This window comes from Acartia tonsa, chromosome 6, assembly GCF_053477335.1.
Source record: "Acartia tonsa isolate MP-2025a chromosome 6, ASM5347733v1, whole genome shotgun sequence".
NCBI classification, from domain to species: domain Eukaryota; kingdom Metazoa; phylum Arthropoda; class Copepoda; order Calanoida; family Acartiidae; genus Acartia; species Acartia tonsa.
The window spans coordinates 40,846,741-40,870,215 of NC_137265.1; the positions used below are offsets into that span (position 1 = coordinate 40,846,741).

Below are 23,475 nucleotides of genomic sequence, written 5' to 3' on the forward strand. Positions count from 1 at the left end.
GTATGTATCAAGATTATTTGTATTCTAAAGGTGTTTTTGTTCCAGCCTTTATCTTATCTTTTAATTGAGTTTACATTTTAGTAAGATAAGACCTACAAATATAATAAAAAGTATTTTTTGCTAATTATAATTAGCCATTGTTCATGAAATGGTATTCTTAAAAGGATTTATTTTTATACAAGGACTTTTTATATCATCTGTATATTAAGCTCATTTTTTAACACATTCTTATTTATTCGCCTAAAAGCTTTGGTTGCTTTTATTAAATCTTGAAAAATTGGTTTAAACCAGCAATTTCTTAGGTAACTTTTCAACCAATAATTTAATCTTCAAAAATGGGTAAAATGTTCATGAATAGGGATATACTTCATTGTCTTATCCCTTTATATCCCTGGGTTAAACCAGTAAAATCCCTGAAAATTTATTTTTCGTCCTCTGATTTAATGCTGACAAAACTGGCACACGGTTTTTGTTTAATGTGGTTGTAAGAATTTAAAAAGGGTTGTAATGTACATTTTAGTTTAATGCTTTAACACCAAAAATGGGAACTTTAAAGTAACACACACACACACACCTTCACGTACAATGCATTGAGGGAGGGGGCATTGGGCTGTTTATGACACTAGTCTCCAAAGTTTTATAGTAACGTTTCCTTAATTGTCAAAAACCTTGGGGACTTTTATCGAATTTTGATTAGTTGGTTAAGGGAGTGTCCAAAGGTTTTAACCACTAATTGTAATTAACAGAAGGGGTAATTTTGTATAACATCAATTTATCCGTCATTGTCTTATCCCTTTAGATCCCTGTGTTTACGGGGGTGAGTCCTTTGCAGAGGGTGGTTGTAGATTTAAAGGGACTGTGATTTATTGGTGGTTGTTTTTAGGGTCTAACCATTTAAAGTAATGGGGATTTTAATTGTTTTTATACAACATTTTTCCATAAAGGATATTTTTTATCGTAGATTATGAATCATTCAAATTTGCTATGCATGTCTTGAAATCTGCCCTATTAGGCAATATTTCTCATGTTTATAGGACGTAACTAATTTTCTATTTAATATTTAATTAAAATAAAATAAATTGTGTAGAATATAGGTTTGTGAGTACAGGAAATATCCTTCTACTCTATTCTTATTTTCAATTATACAATTCAAAGAAAATAAATTTCTGAGAAAATTAGTTTTATTTTTTAAAATATAAGTTTCGTCCCTACCCTCTATAGTCTTTTTTATATGGGCATTCGGTAAGGGGATAGTAAATGGCTTAAAACCATTCCAAATGATGATTAGGAAAATATCCCTTCTTTAGATTAAAATTATCAGTTGAAAAGTTTGGATATTATAAGTTTTGAATCAACCAATCAAAATAAAATCAAGGCCTTAGAGCCAACGAATAAATAATATTCAGTTTAACAACCCCTCCCTCAATGTTAAAAGTAAAACCATATCTTACTTGACAAAGCTATTTTCAAAATCTTTAGAATTAATTATCTATACATTTTACTATTGATAAAGTTTCTTTTTCTACCTAATTGATTTATGATAAGGGGGGGGGGGGAAGTTTGTACACTTATAGGAAATGAAATTCAGTATCAAAGTTTGGGAGGGACGTGTGGGCTTGTTTTTAAAGTTATCAATCTAATTCTTTTTGTGAAATCTCTTATATGACTGGATGTACACGGAAAACTTTGAAAATTGAATTTTGGTACTTTCCTTCAAGAGGCTAGTGGAGCAAAAGACCCCCCAAAACACTAAAAATATGAGTTCTGAGCTTATTTTTAGAGATATCAACCTAATTTTTTAAATGAAAACTTTTTAAAAATAACTGAACTTAGTAACCATTACACATTTCATTTTGGGACTTTCCTTCTAGGGGCTTGTGGAGCAAGAGACCCCCCAAAACTAAGAGAAGGAGTTCTGAGCTTATTTTTGAAGATATCAACCTGATTTTTTTCAAAGAAAACTTTTTAAAAATAACTGAACTAAGTAACCATTACACATTTCATTTTGGGACTTTCCTTGTAGGGGCTTGTGGAGCAAGAGACCCCCCAAAACTAAGAACAGGAGTTCTGAGCTTATTTTTGAAGATATCAACCTGATTTTTTTCAAAGAAAACTTTTTTAAAATAACTGAACTAAATAACTACTACACATTTCATTTTGGGACTTTCTTTGTTGGGGCTTGTGGAGCAAGAGACCCCCCAAAACTAAGAAAAGGAGTTCTGAGCTTATTTTTAGAGATATCAACCTGATTTTTTTCAAAGAAAACTTTTTAAAAATAACTGAACTTAGTAACCATTACACATTTCATTTTGGGACTTTCCTTCTAGGGGCTTGTGGAGCAAGAGACCCCCAAAAACTAAGAAAAGGAGTTCTAAGCTTATTTTTGAAGATATCAACCTGATTTTTTTTTGCAAAGAAAACTTTTTTAAAATAACTGAACTAAGTAACTATTACACATTTCATTTTGGGACTTTCCTTCTAGGGGCTTGTGAAGCAAGAGACCCCCCAAAACTAAGAACAGGAGTTCTGAGCTTATTTTTGAAGATATCAACCTGATTTTTTTAAAGAAAACTTTTTAAAAATAACTGAACTACCTAAGTAACCATTACACATTTCATTTTGGGACTTTTATTCTAGGGGCTTGTGGAGCAAGAGACCCCCCAAAACTAAGAACAGGAGTTCTGAGCTTATTTTTGAAGATATCAACCTATTTTTTTTATAGAAAACTTTTATAAAATAACTGATCTAAGTGACCATAACACATTTCATTTTAGAACTTTCTTTTTAGGGGATTGTGGAGCAAGAGACCCCCCAAAACACTGAAAATATGAGTTCTGAGCTTTTTTTTATAGATATCAACCTTATTTTTTCAAAGAAAACTTTTAAATGTAATTGAACTAAGTACCTAACTGTTACACATTTCATTTTGGGACGCTCCTTCCAGAGGCTTGTGGAGCAAAAGACTCCCCAAAACTAAAAATATTAGTTCTGAGTTTTTTTTAAAGATATCAACCTGATTTTTTATAAGAAAACTTTTTAAAATAACTGAACTAAGTAACCATTACACACTTTTGATTACCACTACATTATTGATATCTTTAAAAATAAGCTCAGAACTCATATTTTCAGTGTTTTGGAGGTCTTTTGCCCAACCAGCTCCCAGTAGGAAAGACCCAAAATGAAATGTGTAATGGTTACTTAGTCAACCTGATTTTTTTAAGAAAACTTTTTTAGACAGAACCGTACTAAGTAACCATTACACATTTCATTTTGGGACTTTCCTCCTAGCAGCTTGTGGAACAAAAGATCCCCCTAAACACTAAAAATATGAGTTCTGAGCTTATTTTTAAAGATATCAACATGATTTTTAGCAAATCTGTTGTGGCTACGTAGTTCAGTTAAATGAAAAAAGTTTTCCTTAATAAATCAGCTTACCTAATATCTTTAAAAATAAGCTCAGAACTAATATTTATGGTTTTCAGGGGTCTTTTGCTTTACTAGCCCCTAGAAAGAAAGTCCCAAAATTAAATCTGTAAAGGTTACTTAGTTCGGTTATTTTAAAAAAGTTCCTTTAAAAAATCAGATTGATATCTTTAGAAATAAGCTTAAAACTCCTATTTTTAGTTTTGGGGGGTCTTTTGCTCCACAAGCCCTTAGAAGGAAAGTCCCAAAATGAAATGTGTTCTGGTCACTTAGATCAGTTATTTTTAAAAAGTTTTCTTTTAAAAAATTCAGGAAGATATCTTTAAAAATAAGCTCAGAACTCCTATTTTTAGTTTTGGGGGGTCTTTTGCTCCACAAGCCGTTAGAAGGAAAGTCCAAAAACGAAATGTGTTATGGTCACTTAGTTCAGTTATTTTTAAAAAGTTTTCTTTAAAAAAATCAGGTTGATATCTTCAAAAATAAGCTCAGAACTTCTATTTTTAGTTTTGGGGGGTCATTTGCTCCACAAGGCCCTTAGAAGGAAAGTCCAAAAATGAAATGTGTAATGGTTACTTAGTTCAGTTATTTTTAAAAAGTTTTCTTTAAAAAAATCAGGTTGATATCTTCAAAATAAGATCAGAACTCCTATTCTTAGTTTTGAGGGATCTCTTGCTCCAAAAGACTCTAGAAGGAAAGTCCCAAAATGAAATGTGTAATGGTTACTAAGTTAAGTTACTTTTAAAAAGTTTTCATTGAAAAAAATCAGGTTGATATCTCTAAAAATAAGCTCAGAACTCCTGTTCTTAGTTTTGGGGGGTCTCTTGCTCCACAAGCCCCTAGAAGGAAAGTCCCAAAATGAAATGTGTAATGGTTACTTAGTTCAGTTATTTTTAAAAAGTTTTCTTTGAAAAAAATCAGGTTGATATCTTCAAAAATAAGCTCAGAACTCCTTCTCTTAGTTTTGGGGGGTCTCTTGCTCCACAAGCCCCTAGAAGGAAAGTCCCAAAATGAAATGTGTAATGGTTACTAAGTTCAGTTATTTTTAAAAAGTTTTCATTTAAAAAATTAGGTTGATATCTCTAAAAATAAGCTCAGAACTCATATTTTTAGTGTTTTGGGGGGTCTTTTGCTCCACTAGCCTCTTGAAGGAAAGTACCAAAATTCAATTTTCAAAGTTTTCCGTGTACATCCAGTCATATAAGAGATTTCACAAAAAGAATTAGGTTGATAACTTTAAAAACAAGCCCACACGTCCCTCCCAAACTTTGATACTGAATTTCATTTCCTATAAGTGTACAAACTTCCCCCCCCCCCTTACTATAAAATTAGGGACAATAAAAAAGAAATTTTATAACGTTTTGTGTGTTGATAAACAATGCCGAAAAAAGACACAATGACACTTTTATGGTTATAGTTGTTTTAATTAGTAATTGTGTTGCGTTTTATAAGTTTGTCATTTCTCATAATATCATTTAGAACCTTAGATTAATTGAAATAAATGATTTTCATAAAAAATACAGTAGTAACAACATTGAAAGACCTACGGACTTACTAGCAATAATAACTGAGTTGCTACGCTTTATATTTGTCATAGGAATCATATTACTAATTTAAATAATGCAGACGTTAAAGATAGGAGTTATACGTAACGTATTGACGGATCAACCCTTATTATATAAGAGCTTCGCTTCGATAATTCACTCAATATGCAAGGCACTAAATATAGTAGTAGTAGTAGTAGTAGATTTATTTTCCAATATAAAAAAAAGACAATAAAATAATATACGATAAAATAAGCATAAGTATATTTATAATTATAGAGTTTCATATTTGTGTTGCTTCTGCAGTTACATTGGCAGCTAAGATGTCGCGTGAGCGGTGTTGTCTCTAGCTGTTGAAAAAAAGGCAACTTCTATAGTTTCTGAAGCAAGAAAAATGTACATATGTACATTTATATCAGGTCCCGTTTTCCCGCGTGCAGCTTTGTAGTTCCCCCCTTTATACACTTGAATTGTGTATTTAAAAAAAGAAAAAGTTTAGTACTGAAAACCTTTCAGTTGAAAAATGAAGAAAAAAATAAAAAAACATTAAATTTTTAAAGGTTTAGATGGCATACAGGGCAGAGTAGTCTTGAACATTCAATATTAATAGAATTAATTAGATGTGCTTTAAGTTTATTTTTAAATTGAATTTTACTGGCTAAATTTTTGATAATTTGGCAATCAAAATCATTCCAAATTATAGGAAAATTACAGTATGGCAATCTTTTTAAAAGCCCAATTCTAAATCTAGGAATTCTAAAATCAAGATTGTTTCTTAATTGATAATTATCATTAAATTTTTCATTAGTTTCCCAAGTGTTCAAAAAAGATCTTGGTAAATTATTCATTTTATAATTATGCATAAATTGTAATTGAAAATATTTGACAAGCAAATCAAATGGTAAAATATTTAGTCTTTTAAACAATGGAGAAGTGTGAGCATTATACTTAGAGTTCATGATACATCTAATGGCCATCTTTTGCTTAGTTATAATTGGTTTTAAGTTGGCAGAGGCAGCAGTAGAATAAATGAGAATTCCATATACAAGATGGCTATGAAAAAGTGAGTGATATAAAGAAATCATTGATGTTTTATCAAGTATATTTTTTGATCTTCTAAGAATAAATAATGCTTTTGAGAGCTTTAGACTCAATTGTTCAATGTGATATTTAAAATTTAAATTAGGATCAAAGTAAATACCAAGAAATTTAATGGCAGGAATTTCACTAGAATTATTAACATAATCAAGTTTTTTTACTAGAGCATCATTGTAATTTGAACAATTAGGATCATTTTCATCTATAACTAGGTTGATATCATCCCAGGGTATATTTTGTCCTTGGGTGTGAAAAATAGTAAATTTAGTTTTAACTGGATGTAAAGACATTCCATTAGCCCGAAACCATTGAGAAATTTTTCGAAGTTCAATATTTACAAAATTGACAAGATCATTAAGATTTTTTCCTGAAGCTAGAATAGTTGTGTCATCACAGAATAATAACATAGATAGTAAAGTTGATCTTGGAAGATCATTAAAGAAGATCAAGAATAATATAGGGCCTAAAATACTTCCTTGCGGTACACCACTATCAACTATGAGTAAGGAAGATTTGTCTTGGCCTATTTGAACAAATTGTTGACGTTCAGTCAAGTAGTTTTTGAACCATGTTAAAATGTTTCCATTAATACCTATTTTGCTTAATTTATTTAATAACAATCTTATTGGAACCATGTCAAATGCTTTGGTTAAATCACAAAATATTCCAATGGTAAACTCCTTATTATTAATAGCCTCAGTGATTTTATTAAGTAAATGAATCATGGGATGGGTTGTTGAGTGGTTTTTTTGAAATCCAAATTGGTTTTTGTCTATTATGTTATTAGACAATAAAAAACTACTGAGATGATTACATACAATTTTTTCTAGTAATTTATTGTACTTGGTCGGACGGACAGACAGACTCGAGTTAATTAATTTGCTCGATAGCGGGAAAAATGTCACAATTAGTGAATTCCAAGGTGTTTGAATTTTCATGTTATGATGGTGGTTTATATCAGGGATCTAAAGGGATAACACAATGGCAAATAATTTTTTATTATCCACAACGATGGTACACAAAATTACCCCTTTTGTAGATTACAATTGGTGGTTGAAATCTTTAAGCACGGAACAAACCAATCTAAATTAAATTAAATCCTCAAGGTTGTGAAGCCAACGAATAAGAAATCGTTATTTTAATACTTAGGAAACTAGTGTAATAACCAGTAAAATGTCCCCTTCCTCCCTGGTTTATATATCTCACTCTAGTGGTTATATACCGGTACAATTTGACCAAATAATCATTAAACTAAGCTACAAGTATCATTATTTTAATCACAATGGTCCAGTAAGAGATATTTAATCTGATGAAAATCTTTTTTGTCTTAAACTTTTTAACCCATTATAATTGATTGTTATTGTAAAAAAATAAGGGCATATAAGTTTTTCTTGTGGTGAATGTTTTTCTTAACCATAAAAAAGTTTTCCTCTTATTTGACTTTAACTTCTCAGCTTTTTGAACAATTTTAATTGTTCTATGCCACAGTGTTTAGTATATTATCTCATATGTAATGGTGTTCGTTCTTTCACCAAAGAGTAATACATGATTCCGTAAATATCACGTTATAAAGTGTTATTATCAGCAAAGGGACTATAGCAAGTTTGATTATAGGGCAAATGTATTTTTTGTTAAATATCCCCAATGATGACAAACCAGTCCATCTAGTTTTTAAAGTAACAAATAAGAGAATGTGTCTACAAAACTTAGGGTAATAAAACGAACCTAGATTTTAACTTTCTACAATTTTAGTCTCTTGCTAATATAAAAAAAAATCCTTTTACATCAACGTTTGACCACCATATGAAAGTATCCTACTGAAATGATACACTTAATTACGCATTGAATCATTTGCTTGAAATGTAATTTCACAAAGTATATTATATTATTATTATTATATGGCAATTACACTTTATATATGGTCTTACTATAAGAAAATTAATATTTGATCATAACAAATTACATTTCAAATGTTGTGTACTTTGAATTTTTTTCTTAAAGCTTGATTTCACATTAAATGATAAAAATGTGTTAAAACGATAAGACGTAACAATTAAATGCAAATACTATTTTTCTGTAGCGTAGCAATTTCAAAATTATATAAGTTATGTTGGTCCGCAATTGCTTAGAACTTAAGTACTTTCATCATTAAAATAAATTAAAGATAAGGAAAGTTTTGTTATTTGTTTACTATAAGGTTAGGTTAGTTTAGATAATATTTGGTACTAGGTAGCCCCGCAGTGGTTAGGCATACATAAGAAAGAAAACTTGTCCCCTTATTTCCATTTTATTAAAAAAAATATAATAGAGAGTAGGGGTCTTGAGTGCTCGACCGACACTTTGAGGGCAAGCACCGTTTAATACCTTGTTTGACTACATTATGCCTGATTTATCATTCTTTTTAAGATTATGATTATTGTTAAGTATGTTATAACTGCACTTCATATGAATTTTTTTATCCTTGTGCATTCATATTTGAAATCAAGGCTATTGTTTATCATATTTTTTTTATTGAGTTATGTAATTTTGTTAGTTCATTTTAAAATTTATATTGAAATAAGAAATCGATTATTGGCTGACGAATAATCCTTTTTTTATTTAATCCCTTACTAAATTTAATTAAAAAATAAACTTGATATGTCTAAAAGAAGCCATATTCATTTAGAAAATATTTTTTTACTTATTAATTTATTTTTAGATGAATTTTGTTAAGACTCTTCAATTATTAATTAAGTTGACTAAAAAGTTTCCCCTCGTTTTTGTTTGGTTATGAATACAGGGATCTAAAGGGATAAGACAATGGCCGATAAATTCATGTTCATCCTCATTGATGATGCACAAAATTACCCCTTTTGTAGATTATAATTTGTGGTTCAAACGTTTGGAAACTCAGCTTAATGAACCATCCAATCAAAATCTATTAAAAGTCTCTAAGGTAACGAATAAGAAAACTTTATTAAAAACTTTAAGGATTAGTGTAATAAACAGCCCAATGTCCCATACCTCCCTGTTATGTATATGTTTACTGTTGATCTATTTGTGTGTGTTTGTTTGCTAATTGGGCGGGTAAATCAATTAAGAAAATATAGATGGCTTCGTCCTTAGCTTTTAAGATCTCCTGTCTCATAGGAGATAAGCTGTATCCCCATTACTTATATTAGAACCTTCATGGAGTGATTTCTCTTGGGTTTTAACTTATCTTCTCCCAAAACAGTATGAAACTTCTCTGAAAAGGAAGGATTACGATCGAAGCACATAAATCAATTCTCCTTCGATTATAAAATTTATAGACAAACATATGGTAGATAAACCTTTTTATCGAGAAGATGCTCAACATTTAGAAGAATCTGCATATTATATTTCAGCTTGCTGTATCTACTGTGAGCCTAGAAAATTATAGCTCTACAGAGGTTAAGACAGACGGACAAAGTGAGTTATAGAGTACCTTCGTTAATAAAGTACAAGAAGAAAGTTTTTTTTCTTAGTAATGTCAATGCCCTTGACTTCTCTTTCAACCCTATAGGTATATATCCTTTTAATAATATCCGTTTAAAAGGGAATATAGTAAATAAATAAATACAACCCCTATATTAAACAGGATAGAGAATTCTTTTCTTAGAAACAAATATAGTTTTGTTATATATTACTTGGAACTAGAATATTGCACCAAAGGAAAATCTAGCTTGCCTCCTGTCAAAGAACCTCTTTCAAATGTATTTACATATGCACTTCATTGGACACATTCAAAGCATGTCTTTCCCCCATTAATAGGGAAGTAGTTTTAACAAGCAAAATATTTTTCTTGGTTTTTAATACTTAATTATTATTTTGATCAACTCCGTGATGAAATCAAAGGCTGATCTGTTCATAATTATTAAATAAACATGTCCGTATCCGTGTACAATACACAACTAGTATGTAAAGGGAATATTTGTATAAGGTTACAACTACTGTACTATAGTTGTATATTGGTTTGAGGCAATCATTTTATTAAACCTTATTAAAAACCACTTATCAGGTTAAGAAGGTTTATACAGAGGGGATATAAGTTTGGTTAAGTGGGGCTCTCTCTCACCCCTACACTTGTTGTTATTCACATTTTTTACTCTCAGTTAGATACACAAATTGATTACAGAGTATTAAATTTTTAAAATTCAAAATACAACATTTAATTTATAAACTACCAAATGAAAATTCGTAGCTACCCACTTTCCAAAGAATAATCCCTTTATTTTGTTTTTTTCTTTATGGTCCTTTTTTAATGTTTAATTCTGAGCAGATTTAATAATTAAGCTAATGTGATTAAACACCATTTATATTTATTTTGTATTAGCAGACAAATCATTATTTTTTCTAGAATTGTCTGCTTTTAAATTGCCGCGGTTTGTTATATCTCCATCCGCCAATTGGTGATTGGTTGATACAAAAAAGGCAAATCCTCATTGGTTTAGAGCGATAGCTACTTGGGAGCGTCCGCCAGGGACGACATTTAATTAGGAATTAATAAAAGTTGCAATATCCCTTTAGAATCTAGGCCGGGACCTAATTAATGGCCAGGTTTCCTATCCCTTATCCCTGAGATTTGTTAATGGTTCCTTTTGAAATAAACTTTTGTACAACGTTTAAGATAGGTTTCGAATTGACAAATTTTGATTCCTTTCCTGTATTAATTTCTACCAATTTGCAGCAGTAATCCATTCGTTACCCTTACTGTAATTATTGATTGGGGTTAGAAAATATCTAATTTCCTTTGATTTGTTTGCCGTATGGTTTTACTTTTACAAAACAAGGGATTTTTTTTACAATAATCTAATTAATGTATTTATTATTCTTATCATGCAATATATGTTTATGTAGCTATTTTCAACCCTACCATATTTTCGATAGGATGTTAATTAAGGATCCGATTTTATACAGTACATATTTTGTACACACAGGAATTTTTTTTTATTTTTTTTTTATAGTATTTGTAAAAAGGTTTATTTAATTAAATGCAATAAACTAAGAGATTTTTCAATCAAGGTGTTAATGTAACTTTAATGTACTTATTAATATTTAATTACTAGTACTTACGCCCCTAGAGGCCTCTACAGGGGCCCTTAAAGTAAATTGGAAGGAATCGACCCCCTCCTCATTTTGAGTTTTTAAAAAAGAAAATAAAGAACCTTTCTCCAGTTTGGTTATAACCCTTCTTAGGACATATGAGAAGCTACATTGTAAAGGATAACCAAATCGGTTTAGCAGTTAGCGAGATCCTTCGCTATAGACAACAAAACCTTACTACTTTATAGAATAGGATAATGCAGTACTTTTACAGAAGATTATAGTTATAAAATTAAATAGACCATTACATTACTGCATTTGTTTAAAAGTGACATATCAACATTGATAAGCTAATTTTAAAGATAATTATGTTTATGTTAAAAACTATGAGAAAAAAAGATTATTTATAAACATAGATTTTTTATGAATTTTGCCATCCTTGTTTATTTAATAAAATCTTTTTAGGGTTGAATGATAAATGAAAGTTAATCTAAGCTAAGATTAATTCCTAAGATGTTTCTCTAAAAGGCTTTGTGAAATTTTTCTAATCCTTTCTTTCTCTTTGGATTAGTGAGGGAACGGGCAATGGATGTTAATTTATTCTACAACCCAATCTTTCTCTCACTTTTTTTTTCAAATTACAAATACCAACCTATTACACCAGGGATCTAAAGGGATAAGACAATGGCCGATAAATTGATGTACACTCCCAATGACGGTAGATTAAAATTAGTTGTTGAAGCGTTTTAACACTCAACTAAAGGAAGCCATCTAATAAAAAACGTTAATTTAAAACTATTGGGACTAGTGTAATAAACATCCCATTGTCACATCTCTCTTTGCTAATACACTCTGCAGAAATCAAATTGTCATCCATTGTCCTATCCCTATATCCCTGCCTTTCTAGACTTTTTTCTCTTCTTAGCGTATTCTTGCTGTCAGATTGAATTTAAAGATTTCCTAACCAAGAAACCATATCTATCTTTTTATGATGGCTTTAATAGGAAGAAAAATAGTTGTGTGATGGTTGGAGGGGGGGGGGGGGGAGGCAGGCTGCAAAACCACAAATGAGGGCCTATATATTTCATTGGTGGGGTAGGGGTGAGTGTGTGGTACTGGGATGTTAGGGATAGGCAAAGAAAAAACTAACTTGTACCACAAAAAATGCTTGAAGTTTTTTTGTACAATTTTTTACATAACAAAATAAAGTGTTACAATTTATAATTTTTTACCAGCTCATAAACGAAATGCAAAATAATTTTTCTATGGTAACTAATCTCTACCACTTTTTAGAAAAATCCTAGAAAGCCTTACTTATTTATTTATCTTTTCCTCTATTCCTGGCGTTAAAAGAAATCTATTTAACCTTAGCTTTGACCTTAGAGCATGAATATAGCGAGTGTGTTTATATTTTAGTGAAACTTGTAACCAAAACTCTTCCAATATCCTTCTTTCTAGCTGTTATTGATTTTTATATCGTCATAATCCTTCCAATACTTTGTAGACATACCTACAGTATATGTACATGATATTAATTATAAATAATCCAACAAAGTAATAATAATTATCAAACAAAAATCTTTGCTTTATTTGTAGTTCTAGTAGCTACGCCCCTAACATCTAGGGCTGTGTATTGTGATGGAAAGGGTTGGGCTAAAAAAATATAAAGTATCCTGGACCTATGTGAAGCTTCTCTAAAATGGACATCTCAATCGGTTCAGTAGTTATCTATGTTTTAATCTAAAGATAAAAGCACTTAACTATATTATATAACAGAAAAACAAACATCCTATTACTTTATTATAAGTATAGGATATCATTATATAGTATCTGTAATTCGTTCATCAAATACCTTTGTTTATAGAGTGGCTGCGCTACTAAAGATATGAAAATCTTAATTAAAAATTCCCCCTCCCCCTTTAAAAATGTTACCTAGTCAAAATGAGTAAATTAAGTCATTATTTTTATACATTACACTTCATCATTTTTAAAGGTAATTATGAATAGTTAAAATATTTGCATAAGGCTTAATAAGGCAGACCTTGTTGTAACATAATGGCTTATTTATATACTAACAAGCACGGCATTGTGCATAGGGAAAAATGGAATATTCTCTGTGTATACCTACATCTTTAAATTTTTTAAGAGATTCAACCCTGTGATGTAAAGAGATAAAATAATGGATGAAAAATTTATGTAAACCCCAAATTATTATAAACAAAATTACCTCATCTCTAGATTATAATTTTGTGGAAAAGTTTGGACACTGCTAGTTTGTACTGACCAATCACCAAAGAAAGATTTTAAGAAAATCAATGAGAGACCTTTTTTTTAATTTTTAAAAATAGTTTTTAAAAAAAGCTAGCTAGTCAAAGATTTTTAAAAAAGTAGACATATTATTGATTTAAAGAGAATTAAAGTGAAATTTACTCTTTGACTGATTTAATTATGTAATTGTTAGCTAGTAGCAGAGCTACTCACTGTATAATGTTTGTTTGTCATTCAGCTTAACCACAAGTTCGTCCTGCCGTCACTAGAAGATTGTTAACAGTATAAACAATATAGTTGTACAGTTTCTATGCAGTCTATACATTACAGTATTTCCTCTGCGCATATTGCATTTTCTCATCTCACTACTGAGTTACAGTTTGCCCTTCTTTTTTCATCCTTTAACTTGTTGTTTCCACTATACTCAATAACATTATTATTCTTGTTTTTGAAATTGGAAGAGTTGAGGTTATGGACCCTTGATTTGCTAATCGGAGCTTGAAGAGTTGTATGCATTCATACTCTCCAGGGATAGGATAATGGATGATAAATTTATATTAAATTTAATTCAGTTGATATATATATATGTATATATAATATATTCTTAGTTGCATTGGGACATTATAATATTCTTTTATTTGAAGAAACATAATTGTTACTTTGATCTTAATGAAGTTTATGATTTTGTGGGTTTTTATAAACACCAAATTTTAATACTAACGTTTTCTTATTTCTTGGCTCAACAACTTTGGGGACTTACATTGTTTTGTGATTGGTTAGTTCAACCACTAATTTTAGTCTAAAGCAGGGGTAATTTTGTGTTTTATCATTGGGGATGTACATCAATTTGTCGGCCATTGTCTTATCCCTTTAGATCCCTGGTATATAGTGCACCTATACTCACACAAACGCACCCTAGTTTCCCCTTTCCATAGAAAATCAGGGGATGGGGGGAGGGGCGATATAGGAAATGATACAATTTCAAAACCAGAAAAGGATTAGAAAATTTGATAAAGTAAAACTCCCATCCATTCTGATATTGATAAATAAGATAAAATTTATCTTTCATATTTCCTTAAGCAGTGAAGATATGATAATCTGATGTGAAATTTTGGCAGTTATTGTAAATAAATCAAATAATTTAAGTTTTTGTCCAATATATTTTGACATTGTGATAATTGTATAGTTATAGAGTAGCTTCGCTGTTAAAAATGTTAACATCTAACCGGGGATCTAAAGGGATAAGACAATGGTCGACAAATTGATGTACATTGTACATCCCCAATGATAATTAACAAAAGTGCACCTTCTGTTGATTTCAATTAGTGGTTGAAACGTTTGGACAAACAACTTAATGGACCAACCAATCAAAATTCAATGAAAGTCCCAAAGTTGTTAAGCTAATGAATAAGATTTTGGGGACTAGTGTAATAAATAGTCCACTGTCCCCTCCCTCCCTGAATTTTCCCGGTGTTTTTTTTGAATTGTGTTGAATCATATATGATTGAAGAAATTGATCAGCCGTGAAATCTAATTTATAATTTTCTCTCTTCCTATACGAGTGTTACAATATTTATGCCTTTATTATATTTTGGTTGCCTATCTACTCTAGGATTAGAGCGTGCCAGTATGTTGAACTGTTTATTACACTAGTCCCCAAAGTTTTATTATTTGTTGGCTTTAATCTTTGGGGACTATTAATGATTTTTGATTGGTTGGTTCAAATGTTTCAACCACTAATTGTAATATACAAAAGGTGTAATTTTGTTTATCATCATTGGGAATGTACATCAATTTATTAGCCACTGTCTTTTCCCTGCATAAAACATTTCCTTTAGTTTAAAATACCAATATGTTTTTGATTTTTTGGTCTTCTTAAAAAATCGTGTTTGCGCTACCTAAAGCAATTAAACGCCATTATTTGGTTACAAAATTTTGTTTATTTTGTGAAAAAAATGAAGAAATTGCCTGTTATTAACAATCTAAAACAAATATTAACTTTTTAATAAGTTAATTTCTGGCGTAGAAGTATTTTTCCATTTTTCAACTTTTTCCCTTCTTACTTAAAGCTGGGTTCTAAAGTTATAAAATATTTGTATTTCAATACACACATAGGTCTAACTTTACTGTGATGCCACATAATATAAAAACCCTGGAACCATCTTAATGTTTATAACTATAGAACACAATGTTTCTTTATAAATTCTTATATACTGTTGTACATTTGTTGAATAGGTTTTTAAAACTAATTCAATTTATTTTACTATTTTTATTTATTTAATTTCATGAAAGAGAATTAATTTCTCCAAATATAAATTAGTGATCTTCAGGTATAAGTATGAAAAATAAATTATTGTACACCCCTAATATTTTTTATTTTTTGCAGATTTTAATTATTGGTGGAAAAGTGTGTAAAATGCTAGCTTGTACAATCCAATCTATATTAATCAAAGCCTCAAAGTTTTTAAGCAAATGAAAGAATTTCTAGGGCCCAGTAAAATCAACTACTCTATGTCCTCTCGCTTAAAGGGATTTATAAAATAGGATACCTTTCCAGCAAATTAAAGTTAAATTATCCTTTTGATATAAGAATACAAATAGTCAATTAAAATGTATGCTGGCCTGCCATTGGTAATTTAGTCTGGCCTATTATTGGTCATTTTTATTGTATGGCGTAATTTTTAATAGGTCTAATAAACAGCTTCCATCTCTTTGCATAAGAAAACTAAAAATTTTTATTTAAATACTAAAACATGAAATAGTTGGTTGCTAGTGAAAATTGAATTTAAAATTGGTAAAGATGTTAAAAGGTGGAGACTAGAAGTAACAAAAATAAATGGTTTTCCTTTCAGACTTTTGGGTTAGGATACTTTACAGCTAAATTTCAGATTTATATTTTCCAGTATGGCTTTAAACCATTTAATATCCGCTGTATTATAGCGGGTTCTTAGCCATACTGAAAATCATGTATCGTTTCTTATTATAGACATTTTCCACTACTAATAAAATAATTCTTTTACTATCCGTGGAAAGCTGACTATAATGATAAATAAATATTTATAAAAAAGCAAATATTTTATTGAATTGTTAATTAGCATGAAAAATATAAAGAATTAAAAGAAAGATTTGCTATTTTTTTATATAATTTTAATACACTCTATTCTTACTTTGTTACCAAAGGAAAATAAAGGTAGAATCACTTATTTTGGAAGTTAACAATACATTTCCCCTCAGAAAGGCAGGGTACATTTTACTTACATATGCTGGTCCCCAAAGTTTTATAAACACGGTCTCTCAATAGATGACTTAAAACTTTCAGGAACTTTAATCAAATTAGAGGAATTAAATTGTGCAAACTTGTCGACCGATTAATTCATCCTATAAATTTGAGTTTTTACTGAAATTGTGGATTCTTGTTAGATCTGTTTGAGAAATATATAGGATTTTGTGCCAAGTCTAAATGTAGGAGCAATGGAAGTGTAAATAGAATTAATTCTATTCTTCCCCAGACTAAATTGCATATATTCCAGGGATCTGAGGGGATTGGACAATGGATGAAAAATTAATGTGCACCCAAAAAATACTCCTTCTATAGAAAAGTTTTATTACTGTTAGTTTCTACCAATTAATCAAGACCTACCTAAGTCCCCAAAATTTTAAATAATAAGTGAATTTATTTATAAAAACTTTGGGGACCAGTATAAAATTACAATCCAAAGTTCCCTTCTTCCTTCTTCACAATATTGTAAAATCTCTTTGCACGCCCTTATATGATTACTTTGACCCCCATTCACATCTCGACAACCCTAATTATTTTTTTCTTCAACGTAAAGAATTAATAAGACCTACATTTTATTTTATACAAGAAGGTTTTTAATATGATTATGTATAATATATATTATGAGAAGCTTTTTATTGATCATGGGCAGGTTTTAGTCTATTTGTTGAAAGAGTTGTAGTTCCACCTCTTTCTGTATATATGTTCCTATGGAAATATCTGAAATATTTTTTAGTATTATGACTTTGCATGGCAATTGCGATAGAAGCTGTTAAAATCTTTAAATATTTAGATTTTAAAACTAAAATTACCCCCTCTCTTTTGCTTTCATGAAAAAATATTTGTAGCAAGGGGCGAAGTAATCCGTCAAAGAATAAGCTATAGAATATAAAAGTTTCTTCGAGAGTAAGAAAACTAGTTGAAACTATTAAAAATTATTTTGTGTCTCTAGTGTTTCTCATTACGTTTTATATTTTAGGTGAGTTAAGAATCAAAGCTAGAAGAAAAGTCTACATTCATTTAAAAGTTGTTTGATCAAATTACTATTTATTGAAAGTCTTCTTGATTATTAAAAGCTGATATTAAATTTAAATTCAGCTTAAATTTGATAAATCCAGAATTAGATATGTCAGAGACAATGAATTGATGTACAATAACAAAATTATTATTACACCGAAATTATTGGTGGAAAAGTTTTGATACTGCTAGACCCCAAAATTTTTAAGCCAACGAATGATTCAATCAAGTTTTCCCTTCCTTCCTGGATAAATTTTTAAGTCTCAGATTAAAATTTACATAATTGTGACTCCTGTTTAAAATTGGTAAACATTATCTCTGAAATATCATGTTATTCCAATTTACCATATATGGCCATAAGCTGTTTGATTTTGCTAAAATAAGTTCCATAAATGGAGAAATTTTATTTAAATGCCCATTTTTAAATGGTTATATTTTTGATAACATTGTCTAGATCAGGGATCTTAAGGGATAAGACAGTTGATGATGAATTTATATGTATCCCCAATGATGATAAACAAAATTAACCTTCCTGTAGAGTAAAATTAATTGTTGAACAGTTTGGACACTACTAGTTTGAAACCAATCAATCTCAAAGTTCAAACTTAAAAAACTTTGGGTACCAGTGTAATTTACAGTACAATGTCCCCTCCCTCCCTGCTCTAGATATAAAGATATTGTAATAGTAAAATCACGCAATCGTGTTAGAAATTGGACAATTATTATGTCCAGTGGGTAACACAAACTTAAATTAGACCATTTTTCTGATGAATCAAAATATACACAAAATTATTCAGAATTTTAATATTTGGACTCCATATTTTCTTTCTTTGTATTTATATACTGACTGTTTTTGTATAAAAATATTTGGAAATAATTCCCTTTTCTTTCAGAAATTGTAGAATAATTTCTTAGAAAAAATTAAGGGGATTTTATTTTGGCAGAATTGTTTTTGCCAAACCATTTTCTAGGCGTTTGATATTATTTCTTTTGAAGGTTTTTGCTTTCATATTGTATTGTCCTGAGAAAATGTTATATGTTTTCAAGATTATTCCTATTATATGATTGTTTCTTCAACTACAAAACCGATTGAGTTATATATTTTTTGAAAGTTCCCAAAAGGTATAGGGATGGTTTTAGGCTATTTAAATTAAAAGTTTCAGTCTTAAATAGTTTTGGGCAATTTTTCTGCCATTACCTAGATGCCAGGGGCACAGCTGCTAGTGAATCATAAAGTAACAGGATTTTCATTTATGCCAAAACATACTAGACTGTTTAGTCATTAATTTATAGGAAGCTTCGTGCTGATCTGTGTAAGAGTTCAGACTATATTTAGAGGGTGTGGATTAAAAATCGCTTCCAAAAAAGTTCCTTTCTAGAAATATAGAAACAAAAAATATTATTGTTTCAAATAAGATGCCCTAGAGTTATGGGGTGCAGCCACCAATAAGCTAGAAAAAGTAATAAAACTGATTTGTAGGAAGTAAAGAATTTCTACCAGATGTATGTGATTAGTTTAGGGTTAAAGCAAAGCTAGCATAATATGCTATAAAACATTAATAAATGTGCAAAATTTTAACGAACAAGAAATTATAATATCATAATACAATATACCTACCCCTCCCCATTATTGAAATTTAATAAAATGGGGGGGGGGGGGGTGTTTCTGTGCTTGAAACCGCCTATTTTAGTACACAGTTTTTTCAGTAATTTCTCAAGATATTTATGCAATTTACTTGGACCTATAAGAAGCTTCTTTTAAAGTAAAAGCATATCGGCCTAGTGGTTAGCGAGATCCTAATCTACAAACTTCCTGTTACTTTTATATGAGAATTATGGTATACCAAGTAAAAAAAAATGTGTACCACTGTGAAGTCTGTGTAGTAAATATTCAGCTTCAGCTATAAAACTTGCTGTTCTCACTTTCTACAACTCACTATGGTATCAAACAGATTGTTAAGGACAAAAATAATATTTCACAAAAAAATTTAGAGTAAATAACAACTGGTCAGATAGAGTTTTCCATTTAAGGAAAGCTTTGAAAGTGAAGTGAGGTTACAGGCTCTTAAGTTTATAAATATAAGTCTTTTACTGCCCTCATTACTTAGTTGCTGGGAGCGCAGCTGCTAGTTATCAAAAAAGAAATAGTATAATTGTATGAAATCTAGGCAAAACAGTTTTACATTAGGTGATTTACCCCCTTCATAAGTGTTTTCATAACAGTTTTCCCTGTATATAAAAAAAGTATGATGACCAGTTGTAACCTAATGTGTTTGATATTTGATATGATGAGAACTAGAATATAAAACTTTAAAAGGGGGAGAAAATGTAGGTTATATCATATTTAAAAATTCTCATAAAGTCTTCATGCATAGGTCTTTGGACTCTTTCTCAACAAAAAATTGTTATTTATTTTCTGTTTATTACATAAGTAGCTTTCTAACATATGTACCTAAGTAGTTGTGTGTCTGTGTGGGTGTTTCCTAAGACTAACCCCTAGTCAAAAATAACCCTGAATTAAAAAAAAACAGATATACCACCAAAAATATTATCCAAAGCTAGAAGAATGAAAATACCTAGAGGAGAGAATTTTTTTTAAACAAATGGATTTATTATTACTTGAATCTTACACCAGATTATCGTGTACTCTACTAAAGTGAAACTTGTAGCTGATCATACACCAGATTATCATGTACTCTGATAACATGAAACTTGTAGATGGCTAAAATAATCCCCCCTTTAATCAAACCCCTCTCCTCTACTGGATAAACAAACTGGCCAATAAATGATGTCCATGTTAAAACCTAAATATACTACATCTATTTTAGAACAACACATTTAATGCGTTCAATGTAAAATCCTAACATATTTGGAACAGGTGAAATATTAAATTGAGTATTACTAAAACAATATAGATACATAAAGCATACTTACATAACATATGCTTTATTATTAGTAGCGTAGCTACTCTATATTCTACATATAATATGTCCGTCGTCCGTTAAATATATTTTTGTCTACGCAGTTATTTCTTTGTTTCCTTACACAAAATACCCTTTTCTATATATTTTTGCTGTATAAAACTTCATTTGCCTTTTTAAAGATCTTAATATGGAGAACATTGTCCTTGGTTTAAATTACGTGCACACCTTCACTCTTGAAATTAAGCTTGTTATCAGCAAGTTGGGAGGGACATTGGACTGTAAATTATACTGGTACCCAAAGTTTTATAAACCCATTCTCTTATCATTGACTTAAAAACTAGTTGATATTTTTAAAAATCTTATTTGGTTGGCTCAAAATAGCATTGTCCAACGTTTACAGAAGGATCAAATTATGTATCGTAATTGGGTATGTACATTAACTTAATTTCCATTGTCTTATCCCTTAAAATCCCTTGAAATCAGTAATTTGTAATTTAATCCTTTCATTTAATATGTTCAAACTTAGATTAGGATTTCAATGGGGATCAATTATTCATTAGTTTGGGTCTTCTTTGTTAGAGTAATGAGATGTTAGTCTGTCTTTATGTGAGTTTCCAAAGTCCCGACCAATTACATTTTGATGGATGGGAGGGATTTTTACCTCAAGATAAACTCTACTATCTAATGGATCTTATGGGTTAAGACCTTGCACGAAAAATTGTTGTATACAACCAATTATGATAAACAAAATTAACCCCTTCTGTAGATTGAGATTGTTAGTATGATTTTTTTTACTCTAATAGTATGAACCAACCAATCAACTTCAAAATGTATTATTCTCAAATATTCATATCGAACAGCTTAATTAAGTAAGTAAAGATTATATTTAAATTATGTGATTATAAAATTATCATAATAATTACATGTAAGTCATCAATAGTCAATTTATTATCATAATTTGCCATATTATTCACATCCAATAACTACATCATATAGTACATACTGCATTTGGTGGTTTTTAAGACGTCTATAAATATTAAGGTGAAAATTAACATATAATAAAACATTGTTTAAAAATATTAAAATAAAATAATCTACCTACCTACTTATTTTAAAACAATACATTTGTTGTGAAAAATTTGAATTAGCAAAAATGTAAATGATCTTTTTTTTTTGGGGGGGGGGGGGGGAACAAGTACCTATACTTTGAAAAGTGTGTTTTTAAAAAAGAAAATGTTAATAATCTTTTCTTTAAAAATTAATCAATATATTTAGAAAAGCTTTTGTTTTTATTTAATACTTATTGAATATAATATTATATTGAATGGAACTTTTTTATATATGAATTAAATTTTTGTATAGGTATACTGTATTTGTTTTTGAAATAGGGTATTTTTTTTATTCTAAAACTTTATTTGCAATAACTGCTTTTGCAATTTCATACCCAAGCTTGTTGTGAAGAAAAATACAATTATCAGCTAGATTTTTCAGGACATACGGAAATTTCCCTTTTTCTTTATAATGTTTATATTCAGGGAGGGAAGGAACATTGGGCTACACACTAGTCCCCTAAGTTTTATAATAAAGTTTTCCTATTCGTTGGCTTAAAAACTTTTGGGACTCTTTCTTGTATTATAATTGGTTGGTTTATTAAGTTGAGTGTGCAAACGTTTCTATCACTAACAGAATGGGTAATTTTGTTTATGATCATTTAGGATGTTTATGAATTTTTTGGCCATTGTCTTATCCCTTAAGATGTCTGGTTTACATTAGCATCGTTCGTTCACCTTTCACACATAGAAATAAAATTATTTTATTAGCAGTAAAGGAAAGAAATGAGATTAGAAAATGTAAATAACCTATTATTTATCTTGTAGTTATGGATATAATATACGTGGATATTACGGGGAAAATTTTGTCTTCAATTTAGGTTGTTACTTTAGTCCCTATTTATTGGTAAGTACTTTTCTCTAGTTTAAGGAAAGGGTATGGGGTATGATGGGTGGATTGGGGATTATCGTTATATTAGCCAGCTGGAAGGAACATTTTATTAAAGTAGGCGAAAATTTGGTGCCAAATCAAAGCTCTCCTGGTAAATGTGAACCTTTCGGTTCAGTGGTTTTAAATATATTCTGGTAACTATGTGTATGATAAAATAAGTTATTTATTCAATAAAGAAAGGAAATATTTTCTTTTGAATATCCTTTATAGTTGCAATAAACCCAGGTAGGGAGGGGACATTGACATTGGGCTGTTTATTACTCTAGTCCCCAAAGGTTTAAAATAATGTTTTCCTGTTCGTTGGCTTAGCAACTTTGGAAACTTCAATTGAATTTTGATTGGTAGGTTCATTTAGTTAATTATCCAAACATTTCAACCACTAATTGTAATTATATATATCATCATTTAAGATATACATCACTTACCGGCCGTTGTCTTATCCCTTTACATCCCTGCAATAATCCCCTTCTTTTTCAGTTTTTCTCACCCGTTTGTAATTTTAGATTAAGAGATATTTATATGAATAGCCCCTGCAATAGAAAAATATAATAATGAAAATATAGAAATTATATTTTTTTAATGTTTTTATAAAGACTTATACAACATTTCTAGCTTCTTTGCTAAGGATATTATGTTATCCCTCAACAAAACTAAATAGTTTCAAGATTTTAATCTAATATTTCTACCAAAATAACTTGAATATATTGAGTGTAATAAATGCAAAAGAATAATTATCCTTCCCCTTCCTTTGAAAGAAAGAAAATATGAAAATGTAATATATTATTGCATAAATAATTATGCTCAAGTGTGCGTTATTAATATTATGCATAATAATAACATATAATTTATACCACATTTACTCAATGCATTCAAAAATGGATAC

At 29.7% G+C, this 23,475-nt stretch overlaps 1 protein-coding gene across 5 annotated transcripts in view; it reads left to right on the forward strand.

Annotated features, from left to right (window-relative positions):
• LOC145322680 (uncharacterized) overlaps positions 1–23,475 on the forward strand; it is a 126,434-nt gene that overhangs the window by 21,911 nt on the left and 81,048 nt on the right. The window lies entirely within an intron of this gene.